Source organism: Periplaneta americana, chromosome 8, assembly GCF_040183065.1.
Source record: "Periplaneta americana isolate PAMFEO1 chromosome 8, P.americana_PAMFEO1_priV1, whole genome shotgun sequence".
In the NCBI taxonomy this organism is placed as follows: Eukaryota; Metazoa; Arthropoda; class Insecta; order Blattodea; family Blattidae; genus Periplaneta; species Periplaneta americana.
Window position 1 is genome coordinate 60,545,352 of NC_091124.1, and position 23,653 is coordinate 60,569,004.

A 23,653-nucleotide genomic window follows, 5' to 3' on the forward strand; every position below is an offset into this window, starting at 1 on the left:
TTCCTCCCAATAACATTTCATTGGTTTACCGGATGCAGCCTACAAGAATGGACCTTATAGCGAGCAGTCTAACAAATAACACGAAAACAATAATAAATGACGGAATCATATGATCAAGAGAAGGAGACGAAACACGATCGTGGCAAAGGCATCAGCCAACCAGAGAACACACCGTCTTCCTTAGTGTACACCTCCAACCGTGATTCTCCTCCTTCCCCTCTGTTCATTCCACCTGTTTACCCCCCTCCTCTATCTGGTGTTGCTTCTTCTTGAACGAGTGCGGAGACCCCGTCAAGACAGGAAAAGTGGCTGCCCGGGATTCGCTTTCAGCATTAGTGTGTTGGTTGTGAAGGTGAACACTGGCAAGGCCAAGGGCAGTCATCATCTTCACACCACCACCGGCCCTAGCCAAAGAGGAACTCTCTTGCGAAGACGCAGCCAACAGAAAGCTAAGGACGACCCTACGCGAGGAAGGAAGAAGGAAGGAAAACAAGCAGCATCCCCAACTCTTCGTCAAGGACCAACAGGTACGTTGCTCTTTCGCACCAAGGTCGCCCGGAACAACTGTTAACACGCGGAAGTGTAAACCGGCTCAAGTTCTACCCTTGCGTACGCTAATACATTGATTAGACTAGGATTTTGGTAAACTTGTTTAAACATTTCAAAGTAATCTTTGAAGTAAAAAATAACCACTTAATGTACAAAAATGTGTTACGATCATATCAAGAAACATGTTCCAAGTTTACTCTGGATCTCTGTCCGAAAATGGATTAATTCCGACTTTATTACAGGAGACTTCAACTCGCTAACGAAACACGAAAAATGAAGTAATATGCATTGCATACCACTAAAATTAATATTATCCCAGCCGATTGGAAATAATGTAGCCATAAAATGTGTAGCTATAATCTGTATTGAAAATGGTTTAATATAAATTTATTTTTCGATATTTAAATGCGCTGATGAAATAAGTCTTCGCGAAAAGTTAACGTTAACTTTGGGGCATAAACGCCATAAAACTACACGTATAAATTTACAATCACCTTATTCACTGTAAATTGCTAAAAGCATACTTCAAAGCATTAACAAAACAAGAAAAATTACGTAATATGTGTTGAATGTCAATGAAATTAATTTATTAGCCGAGAAGACTGAAAATAATGTCTTAAAATGTGTACCGTAATTACAGTGCCTACCGAAAATGCTTTAATACAAATTTAATTTTCGATATTAGAAAGCCCTGACAAAATAGACCTTCACAAAAATTTGCGCTAATTTGGAGTCCGAAATGCTATACAATTGTATCTTTTAGCCACATTATTCTCTGTAAATTGATACAATTTAATTTGTGTCCAGGATTTACAATAAGGATGAGTAAATCACTATTTCTTCTCAGGAGACTTCAATGCGCTACCAAAAAACGAGCATTCAAACAAAAATATCTATCAAAATCAACAGTTATAACAAAATGAATTGTAAAATTGTCTATCACAACATCCACATAGTTAATTTCTTAAGTGAGACTTTAACGAAACATGCATACTTAAAAACTGACAAAACACTACATCTAAAACTCTTGTTCAACCTGGAAAAATCATGATAGAAATTATAAAAGTTTGGAAGAAAGTGAAAAGTGAAATTTAAACGTGTACGAAATAGTTTCATGAATTTAATCGAATCGGCGATAAATTAGCTAAAGAACTTTCTGCCTTGAATCCAACTATAAAATGTGTAATAATTTGATTACCAATGAAGTACTTACGAATTGCACAAACAAATGAAATTATTTTTCAGCATGAGTGAAATTTTAACGATAAAAAAATCTCAAAATATTTTTCCTATTTCTCGTATGTTTATCAAACGTATTTTTGAAAATAATCGAGATCCTTTCAATTATTACTGCTAGAACCTAAAAATATACGATTTCAAGCAGCAGAATATAACATGAAAATCGAACACATTAACTTATACCATAGGTAAATACGTATAATAAATTAATTTTAGCCACTTCTGATACATACAAGCATAATAACTCTTCTTTCTTCTAAGTTTCGGAATGAACTTCCCGTTAAGAAAATATATACATTCAGCTTGATAGAGTAGCTAGCTCTTTTCCTAACTGCTCAACGAAGAAATTATTGGAAGCTTATCGAAAAAAGACGAATCCTTGAGCTCTCAAGTCGGATATTGGTTATAAAGATTTTATCGGTAGGCTCCATTAAACGGAAGATGGATGAACCGAATGACAAGAACTAAGAAGTTTTTATTCAGATTATAATGTCACAAGGTAAATACAATGGTTTATGCATGGGTGCCATAGCGTAACTATGAAGCATACAGTTCGTGGTTCAAAACTATCCGTCCACCAATTATAGTAGTAGGAATATTGGATGAAAAAGCGAGAGCAGTTTGGGTACACTGCCCACAAGAGAGGTGGTACCACCATTTCTTGCATCGACTCCTCGTTTGTAAAGCTCAATTCCAGTTGCACCAAGCCACAGATCTCCACTCCAAAGCCTCTAAATTGTTCCTTGTGAGTAAAAAATTAACGGCATATAAATCATTCACGCCTGCAACGATAATACCACAGCAAAGCCATTTATTGTTTAGTTAAGGACTATCAACTGTTGAGGTTACACAGTGTCAATGATAAATGAGTACCTGAGTGGTTAAGAATAGTGAAGTGATAAATTAGTTAATTGGTAATGGGTAATTCTCTATTTAACGTACCTTAACAATCACAGAGACAGAGATAATCAAATGATAATAAGGTGATAATGATGAATTGTGAATTGTCGCAGAAACGGAAGAACTAAGACAAAATCTTCTCCGCATCCCTTTTTCTCACCAAACATATAGTTTCATTTGCTTGGGACTCATCAAAAGTTTCACGATTCGACGGCAAAAGACTTTGTGAAATCTGAAGTGGACAATCCTGCAATGAGGAAGATTTTCTCCTTATAATTTATCTCTTGTTATTCTCACTACACCGTTGGTTCATTATATATACTATATACACACAGGGTGATTCACGAGGATGTACCGTCACTTACGGAGCTTATTTCCGAAGACATTCTGAGCAAAAAATTTCATATAAACATTTGTCCTAATCTCAATATTTTCAGACCTACACTAATTTGAAGTTGTTTGTAAAATACCATTATTCTTGAGTTTTAATGGTAAAAGAATATTACAGATAAAGAATGGACTATTCAGGAGTATCATTTCTTTAATTTGCTAGTATTCTGAAGCTAAAAATGTGTTATGAATTCCTTAGTTGCTTCGTACAGAATTTTTTTCCCCGATTTTTAACTACAAAATTACATTTTCTTACGCATTTATCACAACAATAGTTACAAATCACGCCACTCGAATTCTTGTAAATTCTTCAAGACTGTACATTAGGATGCATAATTAAACTGTAAAGAATCAAGTTTCTAAAGTCGTATGATTTGTAACAATGTTTGTTATATAGTAAAAGTGGTTGCTAAATAAACTACCGTTCAAATGTGTTCGATCATCTATCACAGCTATAGATTTGTGGTTAAAACAGAGATTTCGTTTTGAAAATTCTATCATACAATAATGCTAGAGAGAAAAAATATTTATTTTGTTGGTCTATTTAGTTTTTCCGATGTGTTTGTACATTGAAAGTATATAGTTGTTTTCATAGCTGATCGAAAACTTCTAACCGGTAGTGTAGCTATTTTACATATGATGAGATATAATACGATATGCACTGATAACGGAAAACCATAGTTTTCGGAAGAAACCTTTTGAAGATAATTTGTACACCATAAATCTTTCAGCTCATCTATCTTTCTTTCTTTTTTTTTTTCTTTCTTCGTCAATTTTACTTCCTTCTTATATTACCGCCTTACAATTCAATTTATAGGGGGGAGTATTATCTTTTAACCAACAACAGAAACGAACTAATTGTGAGTCTTCTTGGTCGTGTGGTTAGCACAGTACAGGGCCACCGCTGAGATAACACAGGGCAGTACAAAACAAGGGACATACACGCAGTCCTGTGAACGGAAGTTAGTGAAATCTCTTCCATCAGGAATGGAATCACGGACTGCTCTATTCACATAGCTGGCCAAAGCGGCTGGCCTTTACGTTCCAATCAAAGAATTTTAAGGAATGGGTTCAACGTTCAACACCAGAGAAATCGTATAAAATTTCAGATAGGCCTACATAACCTGATATTGGGACAGATTTCTTCAAAATACTTTCGATTTCTATTATTATTATTATTATTATTATTATTATTATTATTATTATTATTATTATTATTATTAAACTACAGTATTTCTAAACCAATAATATCTATTGATTTCCAATAGCGTTCCTGAATTAGTATACTTCAAAATACAAAACGTTGATCTACAGAAAGGACATATATACACACACACACACACACACACACACACACACACACACACTACTGGAAAGGAGAATAGCAGTATATAAATAAAAAAAACAACAAATCTATGGTGCGCGGTAAAAAGGGTGTCAATCAGAAAATGCTGGTTTTGAGTTATGACCGCCATCTGAATACAAAAAAGGCTTTGCTTTTTCAGATAGTTCATAAGTCTATGCTTTTCCGTAATGATGTAGAACGTCAGAGTTCCAGCCCATCATAATGATATCGGTCCTGATTTCAAACTTCGCATTTGCTCTACTGAAAACTTGTAATTTATGACTTATGCCCTTTTCACCGCGCAGCATACAATCTTTACATTCAGTTTTAATATCAAACACTTTTTTTGAAAAGGTTCAATTCTGCAAAGGAAGGTGAGCTCAAATATATAATGAATTCATATTCTTTCCTCACTTTTCTTACTTTGTGAGTCGGTTTCTTGCTGTAGAATATCGTCGATTTGAAGTGAGTGAGATATAACTATAATGAAATATTAATGAATTGAAAGTAGTAGAACACACTAAGTTTTCGAAGAATATGCCCTACAATCACTCTATCTACTACAAATCTCATGCCAAACGCGATGGATTGATTCCCTTCACGAGTCTATGTGCAAAACAAGGACAAATTCCGCTTTTTGCATGAACTCTTGGTATTTTAGCTTTATTATTATTATTATTATTATTATTATTATTATTATTATTATTATTATCATTATTACTATTAAAACACTGTACGTATGTATATTAATTAGCACATATTTACACATTACACAAGAAATTAGAAGTACTCGACTATTGTACTTGCAAGTTCATTCCAATAATACGTGGACTGAATTATGTCTAGCTGGCTATCAATACTTTACTGATTACTTATTATTCTTGGAAATAGAACAATAATTATGCCTCACACTTCCCTTCAGTAGAAGACTTAACGACGTCAATGTACTTCCAAATGGGGTTGCCTGAGCAATCAGTAGCATTAAAAATTTAAAATACCAAAGAAACGACAGAGTGATAACAGTTTGTGGGGAAGATTTTCTGTTTTTTTCTTTATGTATTTATTTACACTGGAAGTGGCCAATTACCCGGTGATAGTGGTAACTTAGTTACACACAATAATTTCAATTAATACACAACAAAACAATTAATACTTACTTACTCACAAATGGCTTTTAAGGAACCCGGAGGTTCATTGCCGCCCTCACATAAGCCCGCCATCGGTCCTGTGCAAGATTAATCCAGTCTCTATCATCATATCCCACCTCCCTCAAATCCATTTTAATATTATCCTTCCATCTACGTCTCGGCCTCCTCAAAGGTCTTTTTCCCTCCGGTCTCCCAACTAACACTCTATATGCATAAACAATTAATACACAATATATAATTATAATACACAATAATTACAATTAATAACAATTAAAATAGTACCTATAAGTGGACCTAATTTTCCATTACAACATACCTATATACCGGTGAATCTTCTCATCCTGCGGATTGAGAAGTTATGCTGTACCGGCGCTTTACAGACTATACCGTAAACACAGTCCCCTGCGTTGTATAACTTTCGGCCAAAATGACTGCTACGTACCGCTCGGCATGACATGATCTGGTGTTCCACTAGCACAGGTGTGTACGCGCTGGCCTTCAGCGGTGAAGGTCTGACGTTCAAGTACTGACACATGAAGGTAGTTTTTATTTAGGGTAATTTAACGGATAATTTGGCATGGAAGAGATTAAAAATAGTTATTTTGTCATATGTTTTGACGTAATTAGTTTAACACAGGTCAACATCGTAGCCTTATCGGACGGGCTGGTGAATGCAATGTGAGCACCTGCATTTAGCATCGTCTGTAAAATGCAGGTTTGTCTAGGTACCAATCCGCAGGATGAGAAGATTCACCCTGTATAGGTCCGACATGTTTCACATTGGTATTGATACTCTTTCACTTCACTCTCATCTCACTCATTGCACTGGCACTATGACACATTTCACTAACACTTTAGAATGCATTTCACTGGCACTATAGAACACATTTCACTGACACTATAAATTATCACTGACCAAAAATATTCACTGCAACTGCCACTACACCGTGTCAAAACTGTAGAAACGTCCAGCGTTTCGTATCAGCTAGGACAAGTAAAGTCAGATAGGACAAGTAAAGGAAAAAAATTTATTCATTGCGTCTGTTATCTGGAACTAGTCCTTGCACTTCTTCGTCATAGAGCTGATATGTAGCTTCAAAACGTTGGACGTTTCCACATCCATGACGCGGTGCAAGAGACCAAAAGGTTGAACACCGTGAAAATATTTTTTTAACATTTAATTATATTATGTCAGGTTCACCAAATCTAAGATACAATAAAGTCATGACATTTTAGTCTCGGAAAAAAAATCGATTTACTTTCTTTGTTTTTACTAACAGCCCAGATCTCATACCCATACAGTAATGCAGGTCCTATTTATGTTTTGTATAATTTACATATTCCATTAATATTTATGACGTATCTTCAGGTACCTTTGTAGCCCATAATAACATCCATTGGTTGTCACTAATTTATGGAGGATTTCCGCACTCAACGTGTTATTACTTGTAATTAGGGTTCCCAGGTATTTAAATTCAATTACTCTCTAAAACCTGTATTCACCAACTTCTAGATATTCCGATCTCGATGGATTTTCGGTTACTTCCGTGTATTTTGTTCAGTACATCTACCGGTAGACTAATGGAGGCGACGAAAAAGTAACAAATTTAAGCAATTGGCAACGAAAGTAACGAAGTGTATCTAAATTTATAACTCGTGTCACCAAGAGTAACAAAAATTCAATGTTGAATTGGAAGACCGTAACAGGCCACTCGGCCTAATACTTGTCAGGATTATGATGATGATGATGATGATGATGATGATGATGATGATGATGATGATGATGATGATGATGATGATGATGATGTGAAAGAGCTACATGAAGAAAAGCCTACTAGATGGAAAAAAAAAAACTAAGAGTTGCTGTCAACTTATTTGAATGTCAAAGAACTTCAGAAACAAGTTTATACAGTAATGAAATGTAAAGCATTGCGTTAGTTTGTTTCTTTTTGAGTGAATTACTACGATACTGTTCTAACTATTCTTTTTACAATGCGTTTGAATGGGAGAATGAATTTTCGTTGAAACCAACGGAAGATAACTAATTTTTATTTAAACCTTTCGGTAGACACTCTGTTTCACTTTAATTGATTTTGGGTCCCATCTCCTGTGCTTGGTAAATTTATTTTTATTTTATTTATTTAATCTGATAGGATTAAGGCCATAAAGGCCTTCTCTTAGATCCTACCAGATAGCAGACATAAATACAAAAAAATACAAACACTGGTAAAAATAATACAAATTAAATTAAAGCCCTAAAAAGGGTCAACAGAGTCAAAAGAACACTATAGAGCTTTCGTCGAGCTAATACAAGAAAAAAATAAAGAAAAACAAAGATAGCAATGATAATAATAATAATAATAATAATAATAATAATAATAATAAGTAGGCTACATTACATATTAATTGTCAATTTTACAACAGCATAGTTACAATATTTAATGTATGTCATGGGTCAAGCCGAAGTTGCGCAACCTGACAGATGTTTAACAAGCAATTCCATGAACTAGAATGTGATTCTTTAATTTAAATTTGAATTTTGATATTGTCCGACAGTCTCTGACATAGTCAAGGAGAGAATTTCAGAAGCGTGGAATCGATATACTGAAAGATTATGAGTAGAAGGATGTTCTGTGCAAAGGAATAGAGAGAGGGTACATGTTCCGGATTCGAGGTAGTGAAAGGTAAACAAAACGAGATGCTAGGTAAGAGGGTGTGGAGGTGTGGATGATTTTAAATAGTAATAAGAGGGAGTTGAGGAATCTTCTTTCTTTAAGTGGATTCCAAGACAACAATTCTAGAGACGATGTTACATGATCGAATTTTCTAATGTTACAAACGAAACGAACGCAGATATTGTGAACACGCTATACTTCTGTGTGTACTTCTTTAAAATCTCTTGCTGTTCTTCCAAATTATATCGAAGTCGTCGGCATACAGTAAGCTAAAATTTGAACTCTTATAAAATATTGTATCCCTTTACCCTTTCTTTCAACACCCGAATCCTTTCTAACCATTTCCAATGCTATGTTAAATATCAGGCATGTCAATGAGTAGTGAAGGAGTCTGAAACATTTCATCGCAATCAGCAAGTGTAGTAAGCTCAGGGATCGAACACTGGATCTTCCGATTGCGAAGCTACAACTACCTCCAAGAGCAGAACGGTCGCTGTACTTGTAGTCACGAAAGAAATGTTATCTCCACGGTCTAGCAATGCCGAGAGCAATCTACGTACATTAACACCGCGATGAAATATCTCGGACCTAACACACAACGCATCAGTTAAGTAAGGATCAGTGTTGATAAATAAGTGGAAAATAAGTCGCTTTTCGTGAATAAGGCAGCTCACGAAAAAAGTAACAACAGGAGGCATTCGAACCAGCGCACTAGAGTCTCTATGAATAATGCATGAAGTTGAAGAGAGGTACCATGTTCAGAAGTAATGTAGACGATCCGGCATTCCTGAGGTTTAAAGCACTGACTTCAACTAATTACTTCAAACAGCAGACCACAAACATAAATCAAGGCTACAAGTTCCCAAACACCACCTCATGGACCAACATCTTGCATCACTATTAATTGTAATTCTTCATTAAAGTCTCTTTTCAATTACAGAGGTTATCCAGCGATTATGAGATAGGAATTTTCCCCTTAATTTTGTAACTATAAATTGCAATTCTAATCACTCAGCAAAATGGGACTGCAGATTAAAGGATTAGGTATAGCTTACAGCAGTAAAATTTTTGGAAATATTCAATTTTTCCTCCATTACCGTATATTGTACAATAATGAAAATAGGTATGTGTAAAACACTGTCCTTCTGCTATATGAAAAAAAAATATTTTTACGATTTAAAAAATTATTTATATTTATTTATTTATTATTTTTTTTTTTTTTCAAAATTCAGAATGGTGGCAGTTCACTGTGCAGTGATGAAGCGTTTCCGTCGTAACTCATAAACTTGATAACTGTTTCATGTTCTCTAGCTTTTATTTTATTGCTGAAATTCATGTTTACAATATCATGCTCTTTTAACTACATTCCTTAATATATAATATTTTTTTTTTATTTTGTGTTAGAAGAAAATACTGTTATTTGACCATTTTTAAATTAATTTATTTTTTATCAGACAATCTATCAAAGGTAGAAAAGTGATCTTGCATCGTATTGTAGATATGACATGCATAAATACACACAAAAAATTTCATCACAGAATGTTGGATAGTTTTTTAGTTATGTGGGAAACGCTTCATCACTGCACAGTAAACTGAATTTTGAAAAAAAAAAAGTGTAAATAATTTTTTTAAATCGTAAATAAATAAATATATATATATATATGTATATACATATATATATATATATATAATCTATATTTTCATATAGCAGAAGAACAGTATTTTACACATGCCAATTTTCATTACTGTACCAGATACAGTAATGGAGGAAAAAAAATGTTGAATATTTACAAAATTTTACTGCTGTAAGCTGTACCTAACCCCTTAATGAATAAAACACGGAATATAAGAACTTCAGTCTTGGTTAGGATAAGAATATCCGGACAACTTAACTTAAACATATGAAACTACAAAATTTAACGTTGACAGTTTTGCGTAATAAGTTCTTCCATTAATACAGTTGAAATTTATATGTGATTATAGAATCTATTCCATCTTATTCACATATATGGAAAGATTTCATATTAGTGAATTTGGGTATTAGGCCTATCTCTGTTATATTAAAATTTCACAAAACACATTTTTACATACCTACCTAACACATACTACATATTCGCAAGCCAATCTGGTTTTCGGCTATATTAAATATGTAATGTAGTTTTAAAACAACTAATTCTTCAGTTAGGAAGAAGACTACTGGACTAAAACCTGAAGTGAGAACTGGAACAGGGCAACACGTGGCTTAACTCCATGATAGTTTTATAATGATGAATGGTTCTCTTAAACATTTCAACTGGACAAAGCCTACAATTTAGTACTGACAAAGTGTTCAAAATTATTTTCATTGTTTAGATTATTAATCAAGGCACCGTTCTTTCGTGGATTTTTCAATCAGTGAAACAATTAAGCTGTAATAAGTACAAACGTAGCACAGAATTTATTAATGTTAGGCCTATTAAGTGTGGTTATGAGTACACTATTTCACACGTAATAAACGGGAATGGAATGGAATGCAACGAACGTAATTGATGATGTTGGATTAAAAAAACTGCAATATGCTACAAAATTTCATTAATCTAGTGACTTGATAGTAAATTAAATTATTTGTCAACATGTCACACCGTTTTCGTAGTGAACTAATACTCTTGAAGTCCTTTTAGTTAAATGCATGAACTTTAAAAAATTGGAAAGATATTTGCGATTAAATTTGTTGAGATCGGCCTCTCGTCGTCTTATAAGAAAAATAATTTACCAGGCCGCGATCTTTCAAAGGTTGAGAACCATTGCTCTATTGCATTTACTAGGAATAAAATCTCGACTCTCTAGTAAGTCTAGTGTGAGATCTTTGGTTGACGTGTTTCAAAATACTAATTTTTACATATCTCACTCAAAAAAAAGTAGATGTTATATAAGGTTTCCTTCTTTCTTTTAAAATTTTTAAACAATTTCTTTCTAAATTACGTAGTTCACGGTAAGCCGAAATGGCGTAATAACAAAGGCAGCTAGATCAAAATATTCGATGAAAACCTGCTCCATAGTAACTAATCCATAATAATTTTTATGTATCTTCCGCGAATCGGACCCAAATCGCTCAAGACTGCAATGTCTTCATAATAGAAATGTCCAAATTAACATGTAATAAAAGATATTCAAAAGAAGCAGGCCTCTCTCAGTTGGAAATTCCTCTTCACAAATTTTCTATACACTGAGCGTAAAAGAAGAGACTTGAATATCTTAATCCAGACAACGAGATCTCTGTATCCACACGAGACTCGAAGTGGAATCGAACTCGACACATTCAAACATGTTTTGTGACTTGACGCAACTACTACTAGGCCTATACCAAAATATAAGAGGAGTTATTTCTGGAGCGTCCTGTGAACGTAGTACGGAGAAGACTACGAAGGGGAAAGTGAATTATAATCATGGAATAACTTCGGGACCAATGTTCTGTATAATTTTGCCAGCATTTTCAAAGCGCAGGTATATGACCTTCAACCCTCCTCGTGTGTGCTTGAACGTGAAGCTATGGGGAAGACACCCCTACATTCTGAAAGCGTGGGCTAGGACAAAAAGTCACTTTCCCTGTTGCTGTATTATTGTTACAGTTCACTGAATTTTCCCATATTGCAATTCACTAATATTAAATACACAGTACGAATACATGATTATTTGGAACGTACTAATTCTATAGCTTATTCAGGTAGCGTCCTATCATGTCAGGGGTATTAAGTATATTCACATAGTGTTATTTATTTATTATTATTATTATTATTATTGTTATTATTATTAGTAGTAGTAGTAGTAGTAGTAGTAGTAGTAGTAGTAGTAGTAGTAGGAGCAGCAGCAGCAGAGCATTAAATCTCAGACATGTGGCATAACAGTTGCTTCTCCAAACTTTTCCCCGATCGTGACATTCCATTTCTTGCTCGCAATATTTAATAACTATTCTTAACACAGTAAGCAAAGTCTACTGTACTATTATTATCCTAACAGTATTTCAAAATGCAGTCAGTTCGTTGAACAACGTTCCCTTTCTTCAGAAATCTTTCGGTTACTAAATTACAGTTAATGGACAAGCATTTCAGTAACCTGAAAAGACACGTTACTCGTTTTAATGTGTAATTAGGGCGTGCATAACATTATCACCTGGCATTGAAGACTATCCTCTTTAGCCGTTCTGACTTCACACTTTTGAGTATTTTGAAAAAAGTAGTACCACTCTTTGTTCATGTTGTCAGCATGACGTAAGGTCACGCCAAAGGCAACAGAAACTGGAATCACGCCCATGTCGAAAATCGAACGCAAGTTACATGAATATGTAGCTGGAAACGGTACCTTCTGAACATACATACATACATACATACATACATACATACATACATACATACATACATACATACATACAGTCGCCCTCGGTAGCGTAGTTGGTATAGCGCTGGCCTTCTATGCTCGAGGTTACGGGTTCGATCCCGGCCGAGGTCGATGGCATTTAAGTGTGTTTAAATACGACAGGCTCATGTTAGTACATTTACTGACATGTAAAAGAACTGCGGGACAAAATTCCGGCACACCGGCGATGCTGATATAACCTCTGCAGTTGCGAGCGTCGTTAAATAAACCATAATTTTTACACATACATGCATACATACATACATACATACATACATACATACATACATACATACATACATACATACATACATACATACATACATACATGAGCAAGAGCAAGAGCCACCGGCGTGGCTCAGTAGGTTAAGGCGCTTGCCTGCCGATCTGAAGTTGCGCTTGGGCGCGAGTTCGATCCCCGCTTAGGCTGATTACCTGGTTGGATTTTTTCCGAGGTTTTCTCCAACCGTAAGGTGAATGCCAGGTAATCTATGGCGAATCCTCGGCCTCGTCTCGCCAAATACCATCTCGCTATCATGAATCTCATCGACGCTAAATAACCTAATAGTTGATACTGCGTCGTTAAATAACCAAAATAAAAAACATACATACATACATGAGCCACGGCACAGGATGTGTATTACACCTATGACATGAATATTAATTAGTGTGTTGTTACTCTAGTGTTCCATAATGTATTGTTCGTTAGGCCTCGCGTCGACACCAGGTCATGGTAGCCACAAAGTTGTAACCCTCTAGTATGGGAAAGAGAAAAAACAATTTAGATACGGACTCAGAACAAAGCCCTTCAAGAGCCGCTAGAACGCTGCAGTGGTATTCATTGTTAACTAAATTATTAACGGGGAAGTGTTCACAATAGAGCAGAGAACCTCCCTACAGCCTCTTTGACAACCACAAATCTCGCAAGATCTGCCAAGTATTCAATCCAACTCACTTTACAAAGAATCAGTCGCCTGATTATGCAACACCTGGACAAGATACTTTACTAAATAATTAGTTACAATTGATACTGCATCGTGTTATCGTATAAATTCGTACGGTTTTAACAAATTAAGTTCAAACCGCGTGAAAAAAGTGTCCATGAACAGTTGCTTATGAATATTTATCACTTGAATTCTAACTGTAGACTCGTTCTGCTAAGCAAGAGCAACCAAAGCGTCTGTCTCGTCATCTCGTCGCATTTAAATGTAAAGAAGTGACGTTTCAGAAGAAAAGATTCACCATCCCTAACCGGAAGAATGTTCTTCCTTAGAAATGCAACATGCTTACAATTTCAAGCAGCTCGTGTTATCAGTAACTTTAAGCATACTTATTTCTGCATCCAGTTACGAAGCATTCTTTACACATTATATGAAACACAATCTTGCAATTTAGAACATTGTAAGTACCGTTTTGCGTACGTCGAAATTTGAATTATACTCATTACTGGAATTCGTGGTTCTTTGCCACTATGATCAAGCAACTGATGGCCAATAGAAATTTATATACACTTAAAAAGTAAATAATTACAATTTTAATTATTGGGGACTTCAAGTATAAGTCTCCAGACTGCTTTTGAGACTCTATTCCTTCATGTTTTTATAATGTAACTTTTCCCTCGGTAGTAAAGATGGAATCATTTCCAATCCACTGACGTAATAAATGTGATTTCGCTTGTTTTGACATAACTTTATAAAACACAAAATATAAAAATCCAATGTTAACACTAGAAGCACCAGAATAAGACAGACTGTACAGAGACCTCAGAAAAGTTCACAGCTAGTATCCGTACACGCAAGATTAGAGTCTTCTATTAGTGAACATGCCCGAAAACTCACGAATTTCAACAACGCGACTTTTTCACAATTTATTCACCTAAAGAGAAAATTCAATCATTTTATATCCTTCTACTGGTATGTCGTATGTGCAATCAGTGGAAATACCAAAATACATACAATCCCAATCAGTGCCCTTTAGAGGGTGAAGACTCTGAAGACGGCCCGCTATACAAAGAAAGACGTAGGGGTAATTCTCTGTTAACTATTTTATCCAAAACAACAAAAGACTGAAGGGGTAAAGACCGCAGATTGGGTCGCTTTCTCCACTGCAGAAGAGAATAAAAATTATAAGATGTATTGACATTTCCAAATATATTGATATAAAACGCAGTAAATAAAGAAAAATACGTATTAATTATGATTTAGGTTCTTTTAGTTCTTAAGATTCAGTTTAGGTTTTTTTAGGTTCAACGGAATTTACATATGAGGGGCTCACAACCAGAGTGGACCGAGTCCACCTGTGGTCAGTTTGTGGATTAATACAATCTCGGATGAAGAAAGCTTAGATTTATTCATTGCCGTAACAAAGTCCATAACTCATTTGTTACTCCACAGAGGGCAGCATTTCCTATGGAAGATGAAGGTTGCTAAGCGTGAGCCAGGAACTTTAAGACTCAAATCTCAGAACTATTCCAGATGGACTTGGTCCGCTCTGGTTGTGAACCCCTCATATATGATTCTTCTGACCATGATTCTGATAATTATTCAAGAAATTATGAGTTTGGAAGTAAGGAAAAAAATAGGTAAAAACCTATAAATCCGGTCCCTACTTATCATAATGGAAGGGCTCGAAACCAGCTTTTCCATTATGATAAGTTACTAGACAGAGCAGACTTGTAATGTTTATAACTTTCGACTCAGTCATTTCCGGACGATGGTTCCTTATCTCAAATTGATGTATGTACCCTTCGCCATCATCCCTGAAAGTTTGTAACACCACCTCGGAAACACTCTGTATAATTGATTTATCTGAAAATATGTCCTTGAAATCAAATTTACAGTTATGTTAGTTGACAATGTCTCTCCAGAAGGTAGGCCTACCATGGGATTTAAGGTGGACGAAACATTCATAAGGCAGAACACAGAGTAATTCGGTATACTGCTTCATCCTCATTTCACTGGTCTTCAATAAATGCTATCGTCATCTCATTTGATTCTTAATACAGACGGCCCCTAAATAAAAATCTACAAAGACCTACCGACCAATTAAGTATTACCAATGCCGGACAGCAGAAATGAGACGCCCAATTTTATGCTCCAATATAAAATAAATCTAGAGAAGACTCAATTTGATTCGTATGTAATTCTAATCGGGCTACATTGTGTATAAACGTATTTCGAAAATAACTTGCATCGACATTAATATTTATTAGGCATTTTATGGTATCGAGAATTGAATGCTTTTGAACGAGAGGCTTTCATTTTACGATATCTCAATCTTTTAGGAATGTAACTCTGGTGTGAAGCTTTTGATAAATGAACTATGTCCTAAAGAATAACGTACAGTATAATAATCTTTCGGAACCAAATCGTTACAACTATATGATCCATCTTGAAGGTAACAGGAGCAGTTTCTTAAATTTAAAACTTTGGTCAAGCATTGGCCATGAACTGCAAATTGTCGCTGATATTAGACAATGGAATATCCTTTTTAGTTTAAAGTTCAATTCGTCAGAATACTTCCTATGAGGTTTATGAGGAGGTTGGTTGCGTCTCTTCTGATGGCTCTACTAGACGTGCTGATATCATCATAATTGATCGGTAGAAGGATAAGGGTGTCATTCTTGATCCCACAATCTGTTTCGAGATGCACGAGCAACAGCCACAAGAGTTGTGTCGTGAAAAACAAGTCATATATGAGCCTTGTTGTCAGCATCTTGGAGCACAATACCACATCACACATTGGACAGTTTTTGGGCTCATGTTCGGTGCCCGTGGCACGATCCCACGAGAAACTTTAAATCAACTTAAACAATTTAAAGTTTCTGATGCCATAGGATCTCATGTGTTAAAATCATCCTTAGCTATAATTAGTAATCACTTGCACCCAACAAACTTTTATTGTAAATGATTTCCTATATTTTCATATCATTTATCTTAATGTTTTCTTTTTCCTTTCAAATTGTCACACAATTGGTTTTCATGATTATTCTTTATGAATTGATTAGTAGGCCGATCTATTCGAACCCTTATTTAGGGCGGCTTTTTTATTAAAAAATTAGTAGAAGTTTATACTCACTTATCATTCGTACTTCTGCGGGAAACGATACTCTTTTATTTACTGGTGCATATAGCTTATATTGGCATATTTTAAGGTCATTATTACACGCATATTCAGTAGGATTTTAGAGCATGAACTTTCGAGCCGCTAGTCACCATAATAAAAGCAGTTACGCTTCTTAAGGAGTTCACGCCCTTCCAAAGCCATTACTGCATTTACTGCTTGAAATTTTCATATTACATTTTGAAGCTATCAGTTCTTGATTTATAGTCTGCCTTTCTGTAACGATGATTTTGAACTGCTGAAGTGACTTAGCGTCACCGCTATCATCAGAACATCTGTGTTCGATTTATTTGTAATAGAATCAACGATGTTTCTGATGACAGCAGCGAGTCGTGGGGATATTTAGGGCCGCGATAGGAGGTCCACGTACACATGGAAACTTATGGGGACGAGTGGTCATGCTTCGACCCCTGTAGCGAGTCATTCCAGCGCACAGCAGTACTCCCGACTGAATTACCATTGTTTTAATGTTCAGAATACGAATTCGCTTCTTACTTCCTCATGCACTACAATACTGTTTCTCAAACTGGGGAACAAGAGCCTCGGAGTGTCTGAAAAGAAATAGAGATATATAAACTTTCTTCTGATCTAATATGTACGTTATTATTTTTGGAGGGAACAGGCATAGCTTAGACGGTAGTGCGTTTGTTTGTTGTTCCGAAGTTGAGCTCGGGCACGGATTCTATACCTGCTTGGACTGATTACCTGGTTGGGATTTTTCCAAGGTTTCCCTCAACTGTAAGGCGAATATCAGGTAATTTATGGCGAATTTCGGCTTCATCTCGCCGAATACCATCTTACTTTCACCAAATCCATCGACATTAAATAGCACAGCACCGTTAAATAACCGACTAAAAATTATTCATTTTTGGGCACACAAAAGATAAGAAATATAATCTGAACTGAAAAAAATGCAGCTACTAGGAATAGTGAACAAATTTGTATAGCTGGGTCTACATATGTATAATGTATGTGTATGTATGTTTACTATGTTGGCTTATTCATATAATACACAAATATGAGAAATGAAATACACATTTATATGGTGTAAAATTGACAAACTGCTAAAATAATCTCTGAACATGAAATTAACACTTCCTAGGCTTCCTCAAAAATTTAATTCCCATAAATCTTTGCTATATTGTAGGCAAAATTCAGACATTAATAGTACATAATATACCTACTTAATTTCAGAAGTTTAAATCTGAATGTCATAACGATTCCGTTACAATGAAAGGAAAAGTTCTAAAAGTAATGGTACTACTTAGATACTAATTCACTACATTACAAAAAATGAACTGAAAAACTAAGAAATTCTTTAATAGATTAAATTTAAAATTGCAACACATAGGAAGAGGTACACCTTTTTTAATAATCGTACGAATTAAGTGTACTTAAGATATTCACGCCTCAGTATTTTTCAGTCCTAGTGAAATGAAATTTCACAAATTTTAAATACATTACTTCCTCTCTACTCTGTATTTCTAATATAGGAAGTTATATTAAAATTATCATTTTTAATTAATAGTCATTCATTTCCAAAATTTTGCATGAAAATAATAATGCATTTCCCTAATATTTTCTACAGATTTATGTTTGTTGTAAATTATTCTTACTTTAAAATGTTTTCCATGACTACTTGAATAATAACACGAAAATATTTTACTAATCTCTTGTGAAAATATTTTTTTCTTAAATTTTTAGAGCGCATTATTATTTTACATTTTCATTAGGTCCTTTATTATTTTAAAAAATATAAATAACAAATACTTACATCTTGAGTCATCAGGGAAAATAAATATAAATCTTCAAGTTTCGGAAAACGAGCGGCGAAGATTAAATTTAAAAGGACAGTGTTATGAATTGTGAGAAAATTGAAGAGCATGTGTCGCACCCTATTAGATATATCCAATAAATTATTTCATCAAAAGAAAGAGAAAAAGAGTATTCTAAACAAATAAAACAAAAAAAGGTGATTTTCTGACCCATAACGGTGAATATCCCCACTTAAATTAAAATCTCACCTTTTAAATAAAATTTACTGTCCCGGAAAAAAGGGCATTGCGTTTGTCATTCTATAACAAGTTAGTGTATGAAAATAATTCTCTGGTCGGCGGGAAAAGGTACATAAGTCAAAAAGAATAATTTTTCAGGAGAGATTTTCTTTTTAATTTACTCTTAACTGAAAATAAGTATAATAATGAAATTCACGTATGTTGGTTAAAGTAAGGACCTTTTCAATTTAAAATAAAAGAAATTTTATTATTTCAAAAATTAGAAAAAATACTAGATTTATGTGATTAGGTACAACAGATAAATCGACTTTTTGACTTATGTGCCATTTCCCGCCGACCAAAGAATTACTAACGATATTACGAAAACCTTGAAAAATGAAACTATATATCCTATGACTAGCTGGAATCGGCTCCAAGCTACATTCAAACTGGCAAGTCCTGAAGTATACTTATCCATTTTCTTGGTTTTTTTTTCAGTACATTATAAAGACGTAAGAATACCAAAAGTGGTAGTCCGAAGACCTATATTTACTCTAACAAATAATGAAAATTGTAATTGTTTACTAAGTCTATGACAACTTCTACGTATAGCCTAATCGATAACTTGACCTTAGAGGATAAAAAAAAACACAGATTCAAATGTGTATGGTTAAAATTTCGAATCACGCAAAAAGAAACTGTTAAGGTGGGATGGCTGACATGGAATTCTACGTACTTCTAGAAAACATGTCTCATAGTCTCTACATGCAACAAAAATCTCTCAAACGCCTTTCGAATGAAGAGCACCATTATCAGTTCGACATGGAATGAAACGAAATGGCCTGCATTGTTCCAAGCATAACGTTTGCGCCAAGTCGAACATATGGTCAGTGAATTCCAACGATGAGACGAAAGATATCTTGCAATCCTTAGTGAACTGGTTCCAACGATAATTTTGTTAGAATTTTATTGTACTTATAATTATCATCATTATCGTCACTGCAGAGTTCGTGACGATCCCGCTGAAGGCACCTTACATTCGCACAACAACGTTAAATGTTATGAGTAATAAATAAAAGTATCAAAATTCACTGGTTTTTGTGGTTAGTAAGTCAGTGAGTTCACATTAGGAAGTTGTTAGTGCAGGCAGAATGCACGGCAGCCAGTTATTTCACCAGCAGGCTGTGTCACTGTAACCGCAACGGGGAAAGGGCGTGACTCGAATCGAACGCATTCGCTTCTCTTACTGTTACAATGACTTCCTAGCCAAAATTCTCCTGGCCGAGAAAAACACGAGCGCAAAAATTCAAGGTCGTGGAACACACCAAGTATCTCATTAACAGTACTCGAAGCACTTCTCTGCAAATTCACTAAAGATATAAAAAAAAAATATCGAGAGTATGCTGATAATTTGAACGCAAGTTAATATCCATAATTTTATTTTGTTAATTTTCAATAATCCCATCCTCAAAATACTATTTCCAAATACGGATGTTGGGAGACTTAAAGATCGCCTAAATGGTGAAGACATCTCCATTAGACATTAATATGTCGTTAATTTTGAAAACTTAATATGTTGTTAATCTTAATTATCCTAGAACAAAGACCTCATGTAAGTTCTAAACAAGGCGCCCACATTTTGAAAACATTATTATTATTATTATTATTATTATTATTATTATTATTATTATTATCGGACTATATTGCTTAGCAATGGCAATGAGTTATGTGACACTATTCTGACGTCACTTCCTTAGTAACGGATCAGCGTGGAACGTTTATGCTCGAGTTTCAAATGAATAAAAGTCACGAAAATTTCAACATGTGACGTTACTTGCTTAACAACAGAAATGAGTAACATCACGTCATTTTCTTAGCAATGATCACTCTTACATTGATATGGTATTTGCTGGAGGGATAGACATACTTTCTTGCATGAATTATATTTTATCATAAACCAACACTAGCGCCAGTTCAACAAACCAATTCAGATTGAACACAATAATTCCACTGTCAATACTTGTACAGATATAAACTGTATAATTATTATATTCAATACAGAACTGAAGAAAAATTAATTATTAGTAATAGAAAACATAAATTTCATTAATATGTTACTATTCAACGATGTGTACAATAAAGGGGGAAGGAACTGGCCACTCTATTAATTATCTTCTGGCTTAGTTGTCTCATGAGTGACGTCTTATTGTTGTCAATCACTAACTAAACAAAGAAAGTGGGATTCAATTCATTTCATTCTCACTCATATTCACAATCCCTATACTTAAAGAATCAATATAATTCTTTAAAACGTTTCAAGCAATAATAGGGATCCTATGAAGTATCATAATAACAGCCAACCGAGAAAATAAAAGTTTCAAGCAATAACAGAGATCCTATGAATCCCCTGACACGTTTTTAAGGGACACTGAGTTTTTGGCCAAAATGGTAAAAAATGTTTTTTTTTTACCTAAATAATTATCGAATACATTTGTTTAACATTCTGTCCTATATTCAGCCCCCGCCTACTACTTTTAAAGGTCTGGCGAACATTTAAAAAATGCTACGCCAGCTCTTTTAAACACCTATCACACCCTCTAAAAAGTTCTCTCAAAACTATGTTTCTGGTCAATAATGAAGTTCCTAGCGGTTTCCATTTGCTCCGATTTACATGAAACTTTGCACGAATACTCAGAATACTTCTATACACAAAGCTGTGCACGGACTCGGCTCTTCACTGAAAGATTTTCATGATATGAATTTTAAAAATTAAAGAAAATTATCAAACAAAAAATTTGACTTGTAAGAGAACTTTTATCTCATGAACCAGTTCTCTAATTTTAAAAATCCATGCGCAGTTTTCTTTATCGTGCAATGTAAGTCCTTCGCAGAAAATATTTAAAAGCAAAAACAATTCTGAAGCCATTAGGGGCATTTTGAATTTACGCATAATTTGATATCATTAAAATAAGTGAAAATTAATATAAGGAAATAATTAATGAAACTCGATTAAATTTGGTACAGTTATTTAAGTGCACAGACACAACAAACCCGCCGAATTTGAAAGAAATTAATAAAGAACTGTAAAAATGTTACGTCACCTAATCCCAGTGTCCCTTAAAACAATTTCAACTATCCCAGAAAATTGAATGCAAATTCTATATGATAGAACGCTCAGAAAACATCGAGACAGCAACGAAATAATAATAATAATAATAATAATAATAATAATAATAATAATAATAATAATAATAATAATAATAATAATAATAATTTTATTTATTTACATACAGATTTCTAATGTTTACACATCTTTCTGTGCCTAAAGTCTTAGGGTGCTATGCATAGACATTTCGCTAGCCCGCGCTACGAGCGTGCTAAACTAGCCCTGGCTATCGACTGATTACTTGTACAGGATTCATATCATATAATATCGCTAACACTGGTTTATGAATACGAAAAACGTTAGTTCGCTGATCATCCACAGGAAGCCCGCGCTAAGAATGTCTACGAATACGGCCCTTAAAGTCTTATTCTTGTTCTCCACTCCTCTCTGACCATCCAGTCCATGTCGTCCAGTCTGCACTCTCTCATCCCTGTTCTGATCTCTTGTAACCATGAATTTCGAGGTCTCCCTTTCCTTCTTCTCTCAGGCAGACATCATTCCAGTACCATTCTAGGTAATCTTTCTTCTGGCATTCTTCTCACATCCCCATACCAGGTCAACTGTTTATATCTCAAATAATAATAATAATAATAATAATAATAATAATAATAATAATAATAATAATAATAATAATAATAATAATAATAATAATAATAACTTACTTACAAATGGTTTTGAGGAACCCGAAGGTTCATTGCCGCCCTCACATAATCCCGCCATCGGTCCCTATCCTGTGCAAGATTAATCCAGTCTCTATCATCATATCCCACCTCCCTCAAATCCATTTTAATATTATCTTCCCATCTACGTCTCGGCCTCCTCAAAGGTATTTTTCCCTCCGGTCTCCCAACTAACACTCTATATGCATTTCTGGATTCGCCCATACGTGCTACATGCCCTGCCCATCTCAAACGTCTGGATTTAATGTTCCTAATTATGTCAGGTGAAGAATACAATGCGTGCAGTTCTGCGTTGTGTAACTTTCTCCATTCTCCTGTAACTTCATCCCGCTTAGCCCCAAATATTTTCCAAAGCACCTTATTCTCAAACACCCTTAACCTATGTTCCTCTCTCAGAGTGAGAGTACAAGTTTCACAACCATACAGAACAACCGGTAATATAACTGTTTTATAAATTCTAACTTTCAGATTTTTTGACAGCAGACTAGATGATAAAAGCTTCTCAACCGAATAATAACACGCATTTCCCATATTTATTCTGCGTTTAATTTCCTCCCGAGTGTCATTTATATTTGTTACTGTTGCTCCAAGATATTTGAATTTTTCCACCACTTCGAAGGATAAATCTCCAATTTTTATATTTCCATTTCGTACAATACTCTGGTCACGAGACATAATCATATACTTTATCTTTTCGGGATTTACTTCCAAACCTATCGCTTTACTTGCTTCAAGTAAAATTTCCGTGTTTTCCCTAATTGTCTGTGGATTTTCTCCTAACATATAATAATAATAATAATAATAATAATAATAATAATAATAATAATAATAATAATAATAATAGCAAAAATAGTAATAATATCCCGTTTTAAAAACTTCAATTACGTCAAAAAACACATGCGTGTTAATTGTACATGTTTGGATGCTCAAAAATCGAGAGCGTCGAAATTTTGAAAAAACATTAATATGCCTTCTAAAATGTTCAATTACCTTAAAAAAACAGATCTTCGGCAAGTCTGATATTGACTCAAAATCACCAAGAGGTCGCCGACA

At 34.6% G+C, this 23,653-nt stretch overlaps 1 protein-coding gene across 1 annotated transcript in view; it reads left to right on the forward strand.

Annotated features, from left to right (window-relative positions):
• Positions 1–281: 281 nt before the first annotated feature.
• The window catches only part of LOC138704736 (uncharacterized), a 317,647-nt gene continuing 294,275 nt past the window's right edge, over positions 282–23,653 (forward strand). The window contains exon 1 of the mRNA XM_069832904.1: positions 282–527. The gene's annotated coding sequence lies outside the window, so the exon portion shown is untranslated. The remainder of the gene's footprint in view (positions 528–23,653) is intronic.